This window comes from Peromyscus californicus, unplaced genomic scaffold (genome assembly GCF_007827085.1).
Source record: "Peromyscus californicus insignis strain IS unplaced genomic scaffold, ASM782708v3 Scaffold_6__1_contigs__length_162567912, whole genome shotgun sequence".
NCBI lineage: Eukaryota > Metazoa > Chordata > Mammalia > Rodentia > Cricetidae > Peromyscus > Peromyscus californicus.
The window spans coordinates 143,288,550-143,303,569 of record NW_026294584.1 but is presented as its reverse complement, the minus strand read 5'-3'; positions in this window follow the sequence as shown (position 1 = coordinate 143,303,569).

The following is a 15,020-nucleotide window of genomic DNA, read 5'->3' as shown; positions in this document are numbered from 1 at the left end:
AAAGAGCACAGCCCATCCAGATCTCAGGTCTCCAGGCGCCTCCATTGGCCCCGCCTTGTAGGCGTGACAGTTGCCGAAGTCTCAATGGGGGTTGGAACTTCCAGATCAAAGCTGGAATGGCTACTCACTACAGTTATCCCCATAGACTAATGATGCTCTCCACCTTCGTCAGTGAGGCTTTTATTTTCCCCTTTGAATGAGCAATGATCAATGCAGTATGAGTGTAACTGCTCAATGTCCTGAGAATAAGTAACTGTGAGTGCTCAGCCTTAAATGGAGTATTTATATTAATTCCCATCTAGTGAACATCATGGGAGAAGTGGGTTAAAAGAATGTAAAAACATCCTAAAATTCTGTCTTCTGGACATGACATGGTCATTACATTCACCAACTCACAGCAGCTGTGGTTATTTGCACAAAATCAAGCCAGTCAAAGTTCTGGCATGGGCCGGGTATGGTGTCACATGCCTGTAATCCTAGCATTTGGGAGGCAAAGACAGGAGGTTCTCTGTGAGCTCAAGTTCTGCCTGATCTTCACAGTGAATTCCAGGACACCAGACTACAGAGAGATAATTTCTCAAAAAAAAAAAAAAAAAAAAAAAAAAAAAAAAAAAAAAGTCAGCATGGTTGGGGGAGGGGCTCACAAGGCCCCACACCTTCCTGAGGAGCAGTTGACAGTTGTTAGGAAAGGAAGAGTCAGTATTATTTGTGGCTGTGGCCACTGGTGGGTTGCTCATGCTCTAGTGATGGCCCTACACCTATGCATATACAAGTAGCATTCACTGAACTCAACGGGTTATAAATAAGAAAACAAAAACAAAGGAAAAACCATTCAGTTGGGAGAGGATGTGTTGAAGAGGGGTCTGGGATGAGTTGGAGGAGAATGATATGAGGAATGGATATGATCAAAATGTACTATGTGCATATATAGTTCTCAAAGAATGAAAACCTGTGTCTGTCTCGCACTGTCTCAGACATACATACAAACTCATTAGAACTGATAATGTAATTTAGCATTACATAATATTAAATTAAAATGCAGAAAATATTATCTTTTTGTACAACATGCATCATTTAAAAGCAATTTAAAAGGAAAAAATTTTTAAATTCCACTTCCAATATTATGAAACAGACTGAAATATTTAGGAATGAAGTCAGTTATAGATATGAAAGATTTATACAGTGAAAATGGTAAAACATTGTTGAATGAAAGTAAGCAGACACTAACTAATGAAATCTTGAGTTAATAGGCTGAATGAAAATATTGTTGAGACTATCGTATTATACAAAGTATCTACACTTTCAAAGCAATCCTTATCAAAATCTTAATAAAATGTTCACAGAAATAGAAAAATTTATCCTGAAATCTAAATGTATTCTTAGAGGGTTTTAAACACTAAAAACAGACTCAGAAGACACATGCTGCCTGATCTGAAAACATATTAATAATCTATTGTAATCAGAACAATGTAGTATTGGCATAGACACAAACAGACCAAAGGAAAGGACCACAGAACAGAGAACATGAATAAAATGTTGTGTGTATGTTCAAATTATCTTAACAACTGATGCAACTGCAGAAAATAGTCCCTTCAATAAATAATGTTTAGAAAACTGGAAATCCACATACAGAGAACGGAGTATGATTCTCATATTATACTATTATATGAAAAATTATCCCAAATTGATTAAACAGCTAAACATAAAACCAAAATTATAAAACCCCTATAAGAAAAGATAGAGAGAAATACCCATGACATTGCACTTGGTAATGGTTTGTGACAACAAAAGCAAAATAGACAAGTGAGTCCACGTGAATCTAAAGAGTTTTTATAACAAGATAAAAGGAATATGAGTATGGCAGTTTGAATAAGAATGGACCACATATATTTGAGTGCTTAGTCCCTAGTTGGTAGAACTGTTTGAGAAGGATCAGGACGTGTGTCCTTATTGGATGAGATATGTCACTAGTCATGGGCTTTGAGATTTTAAAAGCCCACACCATTCCCAGTCAGTTTTTTCTCTGCCTCCAATTTGTGGATCAGGATGTAAGCTCTTGGCTACTGCTCCATCACCATGCCTGCCTGCCAACTGCCATGCTTTACACCATGATGACTATGGACTAACCCTCTGGAACCATGAGGCCCAATAAATGTTTTCTTTTATAAATTGCTTTTGTCATAGTGTTTCTTCACAGCAATAGAAAAGTAACTAAGACAGAAGTTGGTGCCAGCAAGTGAGGTGTTGCTGTGACAGGCCTGACCATGCTCTGTTTTGGAACAATGTGGAAGACTTTGGGAGTTGGGACCATGAAAGTGGTTGAATGCTATAAGCAGGCTTAATGGGTCATCCCAGTAGGAGCTTGGAAGACAGTAGTGGTGAGAGCAATAGGACCATGGAGGCAGCTCAAGAGGATTCAAGGGGACAACACCAGCAACTGAATTTAAAGACTACAGTTGTGATATTTTGACAAAGAATGTGGCTATTTTTTACCCTTGTCCTAAGACTCTCCCTAAGCCTCAATAGAAGAGTTTTGAACTAACTTCATCAGTGGAGAAGATGAATCTCTATATAAATTCTCTATATATGGAGAATCTGAAATCTCTATATAAAGCTGATTACTGTTATGTAGAACTACAGTGAAAAAATGTAAGCAGGGCAAAAGAATGTACAGTTTGAAGAGAGAAAGAGTACAAGGAAATGTAATGCTGGAACCAAGGTTTGAGCTGAGGAAATAGGAGAAATGGAATACTGGGTATGAAGCCCTCAGCGCAAAACCTCACCCAGCTAATCCTGCAATTTTTGAAAAGGACTAAGGAATTATCTGTTCCAAAAGAGCAACAATAAATCAAAGTTTATGCGAATGTAACTCAAGGAGGGGGCCAGTTTCCATCCCAAACAAGCAGTAGAACTTGGCAGTGTTGGCCACATGATTCTGGCTTTAGAGTCATGGAGAACACAGAACTAAAGGATTAGTGGATTCTTCCTCCATGGGTATGGAGAGCCTCTGAGGCCACGTGTGTGGCAGGGGAGGCCCAGAGGCATCATTCTATGAAACTGTCAAAATGAAGCTTGGATTTCATTGGAAACTCCAAGATATTGGAGATGCCAGAGCTATGGAATAGCTACCAAGGAGAGCTCTAGATAGGGAATGGAATCAGCCCAAGGTGAAGAAGTATGTTTCAATGAGCAAAACTGGAAGGGTGGAGCCATTGGGATTTGACATCCAATGTAGAGCTACAGGATTTGGAGTTTGCTCTGCTGGGTTACAATTTTGCTTTGATCTATTATTTCCAAACTGTGCCCCTTTGCTCCCTTTTGAAAAGGTAATGTGTATTTGTGCCATTGAATCTTGAGTGTATGTAATTTGTTTTTTGATTTTACAGAGGATTACCATTAAGAGATTGCCCTGTGTCTCAGAAGAGACTTTGGACTTTGAACTTTTAAACAGTCTTGAGACTGAAAGATTATGGAGACTTCTGAAGTTTAATTAAATGCATTGTGTATTATGGTATAGCCAGAAACCTGTGGGGGCCATGGAGTAGAATGTGGTGGTTTGAATGAGAATGGCTCACATAGGCTCATATGTTTAAATGCTTGGTCCCCAGAGACTTGTTTGGGAATGAATAAGAGTTGAGATCTTGATGGAAGAAGTGTGTCACTTAGAGATTTCAAGAGCCAACTCCATTCCTAATTACTTCTGTCTCTGCCTCCTTGTGGATCAGGATGTAAGCTCTTAACTACATATCCAGATCATGCCCACCTGCCAGCTGCCTTGTTCCCCATGATGATCATGGACTTTAATAATCTGGAACAGTGAGTCCCAATAAATATTTTCTTTTCTAAGTGGCAAGACATCAGTAATGATCATGAGGATTAAAATAAAAACACATCCATAAAAGACTCCTGGTTTCTAGTTCTGCATGAAGGAGCTTGGAAGTTTCCAGTTCATCCTCACACAAACACCAACGTGAACCAGCTGGAAATGAAATAGCTCTTCTAGGCTGTGCAAGAGATGTGAGGACATAAGACAAAGACATACTCTGCCCAACACTGAAGAGACAGAGGAGGGTGTTAGGATCCAGCCCTTACTCCTGCACATGCACAGCTTGGGGTCTTGTTCTTGCATCTTACATCATCAGTGGGAGCAGGCGACTATGTACCTGTCTTAAAAAACCAGACACAGACACCCCCCCCCTCCTCTCTGCTCTCTCTCTGTTCCCTCTCTGCTCCCTGCTCTCTGCTCTGCTCCTGCCATCTTTCTTTCTCTCCAGGCCTGGTTCTCCTCCCTCCTATTCCCTCCTTTGTAGCATGAATCTTAAAATGTCTTATTAATAAAAAACAAACCCAGGGCCTGGTATTGGGGTGAATGCTGGAAGATCAGAGAAGCAGAACAAGCCACAGCCACCTCACCTTGCCAATTCCTCAGCTGATTCTGTTTCCTCAGACTGGAAGCCTTTGAGTCCTCATCCAAATGGATCTCAGCTGAACTGCACTGCTCAAAGCCTAAAAGCTTAACCAGCCTTATATACCTTTCTGCTTTCTGTCATCACTCCCTGGGATTGAAGGTGTGAGTCACCATGCTTGGCTGTATCCTTGAACACACAGAGATTCAGGTAGATCTCTGCCTCTGGAATGCTAGGATTAAAGGCGTGTGCTACCACTGCCTGTCCTCTATGTTTAATATTGTGGCTTTTCTGTTCTCTGACCCCAGATAAGTTTATTAGCATGCACAATATTTCGGGGAACACAATACCACCACACTCCTTCTTTCTAATAAAGCTCTTTGTAACTCTGGTAGTCGTGGCCATGGCCTGTGACTTTTCCACCAGAAACCAGTGCCACCACCAGCGCCATTTATCATAACCATTAGAGAGAGGGCAGGAAGCCATGTTTCATGAGAGCCCAGTTCAGCACTACACTCCCATCATGGTGCTACAACGTATTTGATCACACTGTGAACTCTGAGATTGCATTAATTAAATAAAATCAACCTTGGGTGAAAAGGCAGAGCTAGCAACTAGTTGACAGTAAGTAGCCATAGAGAGTTAGAGGGAGTCAGGAAAACCAGTAGAGAAATGCACAAGACATACTGAAGAGGGACTTTGAGTCTGGCAACCTTTTTGGTTTGGGATGGTGGGAGGGAAGGTCTCTTGCTGAGATGTTGACTAAGGAGGAAGGTCAACTGGTGGCTCATCAGCCTCTCTGAGCAAGCAAATTTTTGCCCTGGCATCTAACTCTCAAGTCTTTATTGGTAAAATCATAAGGTTGAGATTTAGTTTAAAATAACACCATGGGAGCTGAGACAGAACCAAAAAACTTAATATGTAATTAACAAAGTGCTGAGGACTCAGTGTGGTTAACTTGATAGTTATAAACACCAGCAAGAGCCGGTCAGAAGGCATCCACATCTGTGAGATAGGCCTCCAGAAACTTGAATAGGTTCTCACAGTAAATATTATAAAAACAAGCCCTTTAATACCATAGTAGGGGAGATTAAAAAACAATTTTTAAAATACATGGCTGATCTCTCAGCTTTTAACAGAAGTTTTCTCTAAAATAACAACAACAAAACCCTAGGAACCCAGAATCTAAGAACAGGAGATTTATTACAGCCCACCTGACCAGGTGACAGAAGATACACACTCTAGTCAGTTCACCTTTCCTCACAGAGAAGGAAAAATCATCTTGAGTCCACTCTAGCCTTCTGTGTGGAAGGGAAATGCCCAACTTCAGCTGCTCTATCTAGCCATACCCTCCTACATAAGATGGGAGGGAATAACTGAAGAAACACTGGGGAATTTATGGTCAGAACACAAGACCACCAACACCCTGAAACCTTATCACTCACCAGCATGCTAAAGGTCTAATTCTGTACTTCCTTTACCCGGAGCATTGTGTCTGGTTTTCTAGAAAAATTACAAGGGACTGCACCATGCTAAACATATGACTGGAAGATCAAGAACAACCTTCAGAACAAGACATGCCAGGGGTTGGGGAATTAAAACCAATGAGACATCACCTCCCACCCGTTGGATGACTACCCTAAGAAAGCAGTTTCCCCCACTATGAAAATGAAAGAATGTTAAGTGTGGGTGACAATGTGGGGAAATTTATTGCAGTGGGGAAAAGCAAAAAAGTGACACCACTGTGGCAAACTGTGTTAAGCACTCAAGAAAGAAAGAAAGAAAGAAGGAAGGAAAGAAGGAAGGAAGGAAGGAAGGAAGGAAGGAAGGAAGGAAGGAAGGAAGGAAGGAAGGAAGGAAGGAAGGAAATAGTTTAAAATGGTACCTACCTACAGCCAGGCAATGGTGATGTACTCCTTTAATTCCTGAACTCATGAGGCAGAGGCAGGCAGATCTCTGTGAGTTTGAGGCCAGTCTGGTCTACAGAGCTAGTTCTAGACCAGACAGGGATACACAGAGAGAAATCCTTCTCAAAACTAAACAACAAGAAAAACTAACCAAACAAACAAAAGGGTACCTACAACTTGATTTCTGGATATATGAGCACAAATACTGAAAGTGGGGACTCTGTTATGGCCCCATCAGAATTAATCTTGAAATTGAATCCCATCAAATAGTAATAAGAGCTGAAAAAGCCTTTATGAAGGAATCCATTACAGATGTTTTGCCAAATATACATAAAGATACATAAAATGTTTTCAAAATATTTATTTTAATCTTTGTAGAAGAGTCATCTGTCAGCCTTGGTCAGACACGTCTCTTTCAGAAATGGATGTTTGGACTCATAGATGGTCAAATACTGAGAATAAGTAATTGCTCAGCCTCAAAAAAGACATCTATGTCACCTGCTTCAACACCCAGAGAATGGTGTAAAATAGGGGTAGAGGGACAGACTGTAGGAGCTGAAGGATAGGAAGGAGTGAGGTGGGTTGCTGTCTTCTGGACATGGCATGGCCATTGTGAACACACAAGCTTGCAAGGAAACCTGGGGGTAGGGGAGAATAGAAGGAAGGAAGGAAAAGAAGAAAGGAAGAGAGGGAGGAAATAAGGGAGGAAGAGAAGGAGAGAGGGAAATAAAGGTAGATAGAGGACAGACTGAGAAGAACCAGGGGTCAGTGGGAGTAGAAGGGGATGAGAAAAGAGAGTAGAAGGTGAATGTGATCACAACACCTTTTATGCAAGCATACAGATATTTGTGTTGGATAGTTTTATGTCAACTTGACACACAAGCTAAAGTCATCTGAGAAGAGGGAACCTCAATTAAGGAAATGAATCTATAAGATCAGCTGTAGGGAAGCCTGTAGGAATTTTCTTAATTAGTGATTGGTGGGGTAGGGCAGGGGCCATTGTGGGTGGTCCCATGCCTGAGCTGGTGGTCCTGGGCTCTGCAAGAGACCAGGCTAAGCAAACCATGAGGAACAAGTGAATAACCAGCGCTCTTCAATGGCTTCTGCAACAGCTTCTGCCTCCAGGTTCCTGTCCTGTTTGAGTTCCTATCCTGACTTCCTTTGATGATGAATAGTGATATGGAAGTGTAAGTGAAATAAACCCTTTCCTCCCTAAGCTGCTTCAGCCATGGTGTTTCATCACAGTAATAGTAACCCTAAATTTAAGAAGAAATGAGGCCTTTGGGGAAGTGATTCAGTCATGACTCACAAACGGATTAGTACTTTATATAAGGGTTAAAACAACTTGAGGATTTTTTTTTGTCATTTTACTGAGTCCTGCTGAGTGGGGACAGAGCATTCATCCCCTTGTACCATGTAAAGCGGCAGCAAGAAAGTCCTCACTAGACACCAGAAGCCAGGAAGGTAATGTCTGCTTTTATACTGTAGTCCCACACCACTGTCCAAGGTAGAATGTTCTCAAAAGCCAAAATATGGAAGGAGCCCAAGTGTTCAATAGGAGATGATGGGATAAATTTCATATATAGGAACTGGAGAGATGGCTCGGTGATTCAGAGCACAAGCGGCTCTTCCAGAGGACTTGGGATTGATTCCCAGCACACATAGCAACTCACAACCATCTGTAACCCTAGTTCCAGGGGATCTGATGCCCTCTTCTGGCCTCCATGGGCACCAGACACCCAAGTGATGCATGGACACACATGCAGGCAAAATTGTCATTAAAAAAAAATGTTTAATTTATGCATGTGGATTTCTTTCCAGTCCCCTTCACCTCCATGTCTCTCTCTTCCAGCCCCTCCCTCTTCCCTTCTTTCCTGTTTCCTTCCCTCTTTCCTTCTGCCTGTCATATGAGAACCCTAACCACTTTTATGTTTTCCTATCTTTATATCCTTTTCTTAATGTAATAATAATTTCAGTTGTGTTTTGTCTTTATTGGTCGTGTTTTGCTAAAATTTCACTATCAAGAACCATCTGTAGCCCTGGTGGAAAACTATTAGTTTCTGTCATTGCATAGAATGCCATGCCTTCTCCTGAGATAGTTTTAACTATACATTTGTTAGAATGAAAAACACAACTCTCCCCTAAAAGGGGTGAGAGATAGTTTATTCTAGAGCCAAACATGAATGTCCATGGCCCAGTAGCACAGATTCAAGTTACCCCAAACTCAGTCATCTGAAGTTTTTATACTAACAGAACAAAGAATGCCACAAATCAAGATACATTTCAAATACGGTGGAAACTTCAGATGAGCAGATTACAGCAATATGGGGAAACCTCTGCTATATGTCTCACATGCTACCTGGTGACATTCTTTAGATTTTGGTCAGTGGAAGCTAGGAGTCTAACACTTTCCAAACATGTTTCACTTGTCAGCTACAAGTAAGACAAGTCAGACACAGAGGCAGGCAGTGAGTGGATATAATTTTAAAGATAAATTATAATGAGGCTCTGGACCTGCAATATCCCTGCCTCTCCACTATCACTGAAGTTCTAATCAGACAGTTAGGGTTTGTAGAAGGTTTAAAGTGCTGCGTAATGTTTCATTGAACAGTATTTTGTAAGTTCTTTACAGGAAGTGATGACTTCACTAATACATATGTCAGAGACCTGGACAGGATAAGAACATGGCTTGCTCACTGACTCCCCAGACAGGAAACACATTAGACTTTTATTTCTAGCCATTGGGGTGACTGTGATAGAGTCTGAATCATGTCTGATGTTTCCACTGGTCTCAACTCACTTGTTCCTTATACAGAAAACGAGGAACTTCGTCAGGCTGTGGGGGTGCCTTGGATTGCTCATACTTACTTGTCATTTCCAGAAAGTTTGCTGTATTGAAGTTCATCTTCTTTTACTGCTGTCTGTTCTTCAGGAATATCAACTTTACACTCCCAAGATCTCTTAACTCTTTCAACAATCACACTTCTCACTGCTTTAACTTGGCTGCCAGGATCAACTTCATGGTCCCCACTTCCAATGGAGTCCTCCTTTCTTTAGTCTTTATTGTCTCTCATGTCTCTGTTAACCACTGAAGGCTCATTTATTCCTCTACCATCGGGCTTTATGAGTTGTCTCTAAATTATTGGAGTGTGAAGAACTTTCATATGAGTATATTTTATTTATCCTAAAATATTTATTCTAATGTAAATTCTCAATCAACTTTCAGATTTCTTTCCCCCACATTCTGATGCAGTTTGTGCTAAAGGAATGTCAGAGCCAAGTCTATGCAAAGTCCCCAAAGAAGTTATTCTTGTAATTACACAATTCGCAAGTTATTCTTGTAATTGCACGTTGTGCACATTGTGTGTAGAAATGTCAGCGATCAGCTGCCTGAGGGTTCTTTCCTCTGCCTGTATAGGCAAGGAGTTCTTCCATTTCTGTTTGCAGAAGTGAGTCACAGCAGCTGTCTTTGAATCAACGGCAGCTGGCGCCCTCAAGTGTTCAGACCTTGTGCAGACATCAATGATCATAACCCTCAGCCCTCAAGGGTTCAGACCCCAGGACTTTGTACCCTTAGTCCTTATCAGAAGCTTGTGTTACAGCTCTCAGCCCCAGGTCTGAGACTCTTGTCCTTGAAGACTAGGTAGCTCTCTGGGACTCTTCCTGCAATAAGGACCTGTTGTTTCTCTTCACTTGCTCCTTAAAGCCCTTTATCCTTCTTCAGCCTCAGCTCCACCCCCTTTGTCCTCTTTCCCCTTCCCCCTCCTGCCCTGGCTGCTAGAAAACTGATCAACTGTTTCTTCTTCAGCTATCCAGCAGCAGCTGCCTTGCTGTGTTCACAGCGTGGCCTGACTACACTCAGCTTCCCTGCCTCTGCCACTCTGTGGTCTGTGCAGTCATCCCTGCTCTCTGCTGTCCCTGCTGCTGCTTCCTTAGTGTTACCAGCTCAGCCTGATCTGCTTAGAGAAGCCAAGAAAAGGCCACTGCAGGAAACCTTTTTTGAGGACTGATGTTGCAACACGAGGGGAAGCATCACAGGAGGGCATCTAGCAGACTTGCTGAGGCAAAGCAACCTCCTGAGTAGCTTGAGAAAAGCCCTTTGGACCAGTCATGGGTTTCTGACCAGTCCCAGCACTTTGTTTAGATCAATCACAGCCTTGACTTTTGCACCAAGCACAGCCTTTGAGGATTATGTTTTGGAATGACAGGCTGGATTCTTAGTATCAGTCATAGAAGTGTGTTTTCTAGACCACGAGGGAGGTACTTCCCCTCTGCCCTCGGTGAAAGTAAATGGTTTCAGGGTCATTTAGAGCTCTGTGAACCTTCTGATAGCAAATAGTCTGGTTTAAACCAATCTTAGTGGTTTAATACAACAAATGCAATGTGTGTGTGCATGTGTGTGTGTGTGTGTGTGTGTGTGTGTGTGTGTGTGTGTGTGTGATGTATGAGTGGATGTTTGTTCTTGAGTCTTGACTGTGGGTACACGTATGGTAGAGCACACACCTGGAGGTCAGAGGACAACTGTGAGCATGAGTCCTCTCGCCTCTCCTCCTGGCTTGAACATGTCTTTGTGATATTCCATTAGCCAGACTAACTGGCCCAAGACCTTCTGAGGATTGTCCTGCCTCTGACTCCCTTCCCCCAACAGGGCCACACTGGGATTACAGATGTTCTCTTGCTGTCATTACCTGAGTGTCCCCCACAAAACTGGAATGCCAGTGGATCAGTAAAGGCCCGGAGATGAACTCCTCTGGAGACAGTTTCAGGGAACAGCCCCTGCTTCTTTGTGCCTGAACAACTACTTACAGAATGGAAGCCTGTGAACTGTGATTGGTTAACACATTACCTTGGACCGGACAGTGAGTGCTCACACCACGAGGGTCTTTGTATGGGTGAAGCACATAAAGGAGACCTGAGGGTGCAGACTCTAGAGCAGGAGAGTTACAGGCCACTAGTGTTCCGACTTCTGGGAATACTCAGGAGCATGCTTGCCATGTGTGCCATGTTCCTTATTTAGAAGTGCAATGGGCCGTGTAATCTTGCTCCCAGGTCATGCCTGCATTCTCTCCTTACAGTCCTCTCCCCACCTCCCACTCCCCGGCCTCTATATCATTTTACTTTCCTGAGAGCAGAGCCTCCTGATCAAGGAGCCGAATATCCCAATGAATATATTGCAACTAAAGAGATAACAACATAGGCAAATAAATTAGAAGGTTTATGAAAACAAAGACGGTATCTGGGCTTGGGAATGATGTCATTTCAAATTTTTGAATCTTCTGTTCTAGGACCTACATCAAGAAATAGGTTAGAGCCGTTAGCAAACAGCTGAGGACAAGGTCCTCTGATCTTCACCCCAGATGTTAGGTACCAATGCCCACCAAATTCAGCATTGGCATTATCTGGACAGTGCAGTAAGCCAGCACTTGAACAGGATAGGTGCTTGCTGCCTTCTCTGGCAGCTGCTCAGCTTCATCTGTTTCGTTCCTCATTTCAGCTGTCCAGGGTCTGGTGAGCTGGGCGAGGATTAGATGTGATTGACTCACCTCTGCCATTGGGAAGTTGAACAACACATCTTTCAGGTCTAAGTTAGTGTACACCTGTTTCTCTGTAGGAATTGTTCTCATGAGAATCAGAGGTCCCAGGTTCCTTTACAGTCAGGAGAGGTGTGTTCCAGTGTGACTGGCAGGGCACCAGGATGCCTCTCTCTCTAAGCCAGGCAATATAGACTGCAATTTCTCTTTTTGTTTCCAGGGTCATTGGGTATTGTTTAATCTGACTGAGGGTAGCTGAACAGGTTACTTGAACAATTAATTATAGGAAGTTGGTGTTGGGTCAGTCCTAGAGGTTGGTTCCTGCCCATACTCCTGGGAATCTTTATTGTATAGTCCGTAGTATGTTTTGATTGGGGGTGAACTTTCAGCCAGAAGATATTCTTCTGAGAGAGAGCAAGACACCAAAATTTTGCTTAGTATCTCTAAGTCCTTGTTTCATCTTCAGAGAGGGTGATGGTAGCTTCCAGTTTATGCAAAAGGGCTCATCCCAATCAGTTCTCTGTTGTTAAACACCTTTTTATCTACCTCCAGAAATTGAGACTTATTTTATACCTTTCATTATTTTTAACTGTTGCCACTTTTTTAAAAAAAAAATACTGTGTGGCAATGGATCCCCTAGAATTGTAGTTTTGCATGGTGGTCGTGAGCTACCTTGTGGTCACTGGGGATTGAACCCAAGACCTAACTGCTGAGCCATTCTCCAAGCACATGACCCTATTTCTTTGCCCTGGTGAGGGTTTCTGGTGAAAAGTCATCTTGGAGAAACTCCTGCTCCTGATTGCTGGGAAAACATTCATAACTACACCCTTGGGAATGAAGCAGACTGCAATTGGATTCGTTGTTTTTAATGGATAACTTTAGTAGGGTTGAGAAAATCTCTTTAACTCCTGATTTTCACATAATTGTGTTCATTGAGGTATTTTGATTTTGCTGTTTTCTTATTCTGTTAACATGTGTAATTACACTAGTATGGTTTTTAATGTTTGCCTCACTCTCTTTATCTAGAACAGTTTTTATGAAGCCAAATCAGGCTGATTGTTGTTGCTGCTTCTCACTGTGCTCCTCACTCCTTTTGTTTCTTGATTTTTCATGATTTACCCTTAATTCAGGTACTGGAAGACTCCCTGATCGAAGTTCTGTTTCCATCCTCACTAGTCTTCTTTCTCTTGTGGACATCCTTTATGGACCATGGCCTTCTTTTAAAGGGGTTTTCAGTACAAGGCAAATGTAGAGTAGGGTTTTGTGAGAAATTTATTTCTTTTCCTTTAGAGATTATTGAGATTAACATTCTTATATTAATATTTTATAGCTAAAAAGGACAATGTCTGAGAATCGTCTCCTGTGTGTCTCCTGTTAAGCTTCACTGCTGTTATGGAGTGATCATCATCCTCACTGTGGCTGTAATTGCACTTTCTGTTGCTTTGTCTGGTGAGTGACTTATTCTCCAGATTCTTTGGAATTCTGTCCACATCCACGCTGTCAGTAAATACTTACTGAGTCACTTGAAAAGAGGGAACTCAGGGTATGAAACTTCATCTGCTCTCTTGAGGTCAGGTAGCTAGGAGACAAAGGCAAAGTTGAAGAGCAATTTGGGAAATCTTACAAGTCAACACAGTAAATTATGATCATGGCTTAGGGCTGATAGCAGCAGTGGAGGTAAGGGCAAGGTGGTTACATTCGGGATAGTGTGAAAGTGGAGCTGGATGGAGTCTTGGAAAGAGCAAAGTCAATGTCAGATCTGAGGACCTCCTCCTGATTGTCATTGACACACCCTGACACCAGCAAGATACTGAGTGCAAGAATTCCATTAATGAAGTTATTTCCTGACTCATCTAGATCAAAATAGCCATTTCATTAAAAAAAAAACACAATATAAACTCTATTTGAAACATCATTTTCAAGCTGAGGGTTTATCCTCTGGGTTTAAGAGTTGTTATTTATTTTATACCTAAAAAGATTATAAACTGTATGCATAGTATGAATATTTAAACAAAGTCTTATTATATAGACTAGGATGATCTTGAACTCTAGAGATCTGCCTGCTTATGTCTCCTGAGTGCTGAGATTACAGGTGTACACCACCATGCCCAGCTTGTACACCTATTAAAAGTCCACATCTTGTGTCTGTAGAGAGACGTACATTCTAGGAAAAAAATGACTTAACTCAGAAAATGTGTCTATTTCTAGTCTTTCCTTTCACTTGTTTGCTATTCCTTATACTTTCAGAGCACTCCCTGAAACCCTTCAGAATACCAAGAATCATATATATATATATATATATATATATATATATATATATATATATATATATATTCATCATGTACCTAAGGGAGACATAGAAGAATGTCACTCAGTGAAGGTGAGATTAAGAGTCTTTCTTAGCTGAGGGTGGAGAGCCAACTCAGGCCAGAATGCACCCTCTCCTAGGAAGTAAGTCAGGGTAAGGTTAATAAAGGTCAAACCACAGTAATATCATTTAGGTGGCAGGGCAGAAACAGAAGTTTCAGACATTTCAGCTGATGGAAACAATTTCTCTATACTGTGAACAATGACCTTCTGCTGTGGGATGTTCTGTATGGCAAATGTGTTGCTGATTGGTCAATAAATAAAACACTGATTGGTCATTGGCTAGGCAGGAAGTATAGGCAGGACAAGGAGGAGAATAAAGCTGGGAAGTGAAAGGCTGAGTCCGAGAGACACTGCCAGCCACCATGATGACAAACAGTATGTGAAGATGCCAGTAAGCCACGAGCCATGTGGCAAGGTATAGAAATGGATTAATTTAAGCTGTAAGAACAGTTAGCAAGAAGCCTGCCATGGCCATACAGTTTGTAACCAATATAAGTCTCTGTGTTTACTTGGTCCGGTCTGAGTGGCTGTGGGACTAGCAGGTGAGAGAGATTTGTCCTGACTGTGGGCCAGGCAGGAAAACTCTAGCTACAACCTTCCTGTGGCCACAGGTTCAGTTGTGAGTGAATATGGTTAGCTGGCTTGGGGAGCAGTTGGGTGAAGCACCAATAGAATTTGCTAAAACTAGGATCAAAGGGAGTTGCTTTGCAGTTCAACAAGTCATATAATTTTCAGGACACTGTGAATGCTGCCATATTAAACCCATCCATCAGACACTGTTCTTACATATACACTGTGAATGCTGC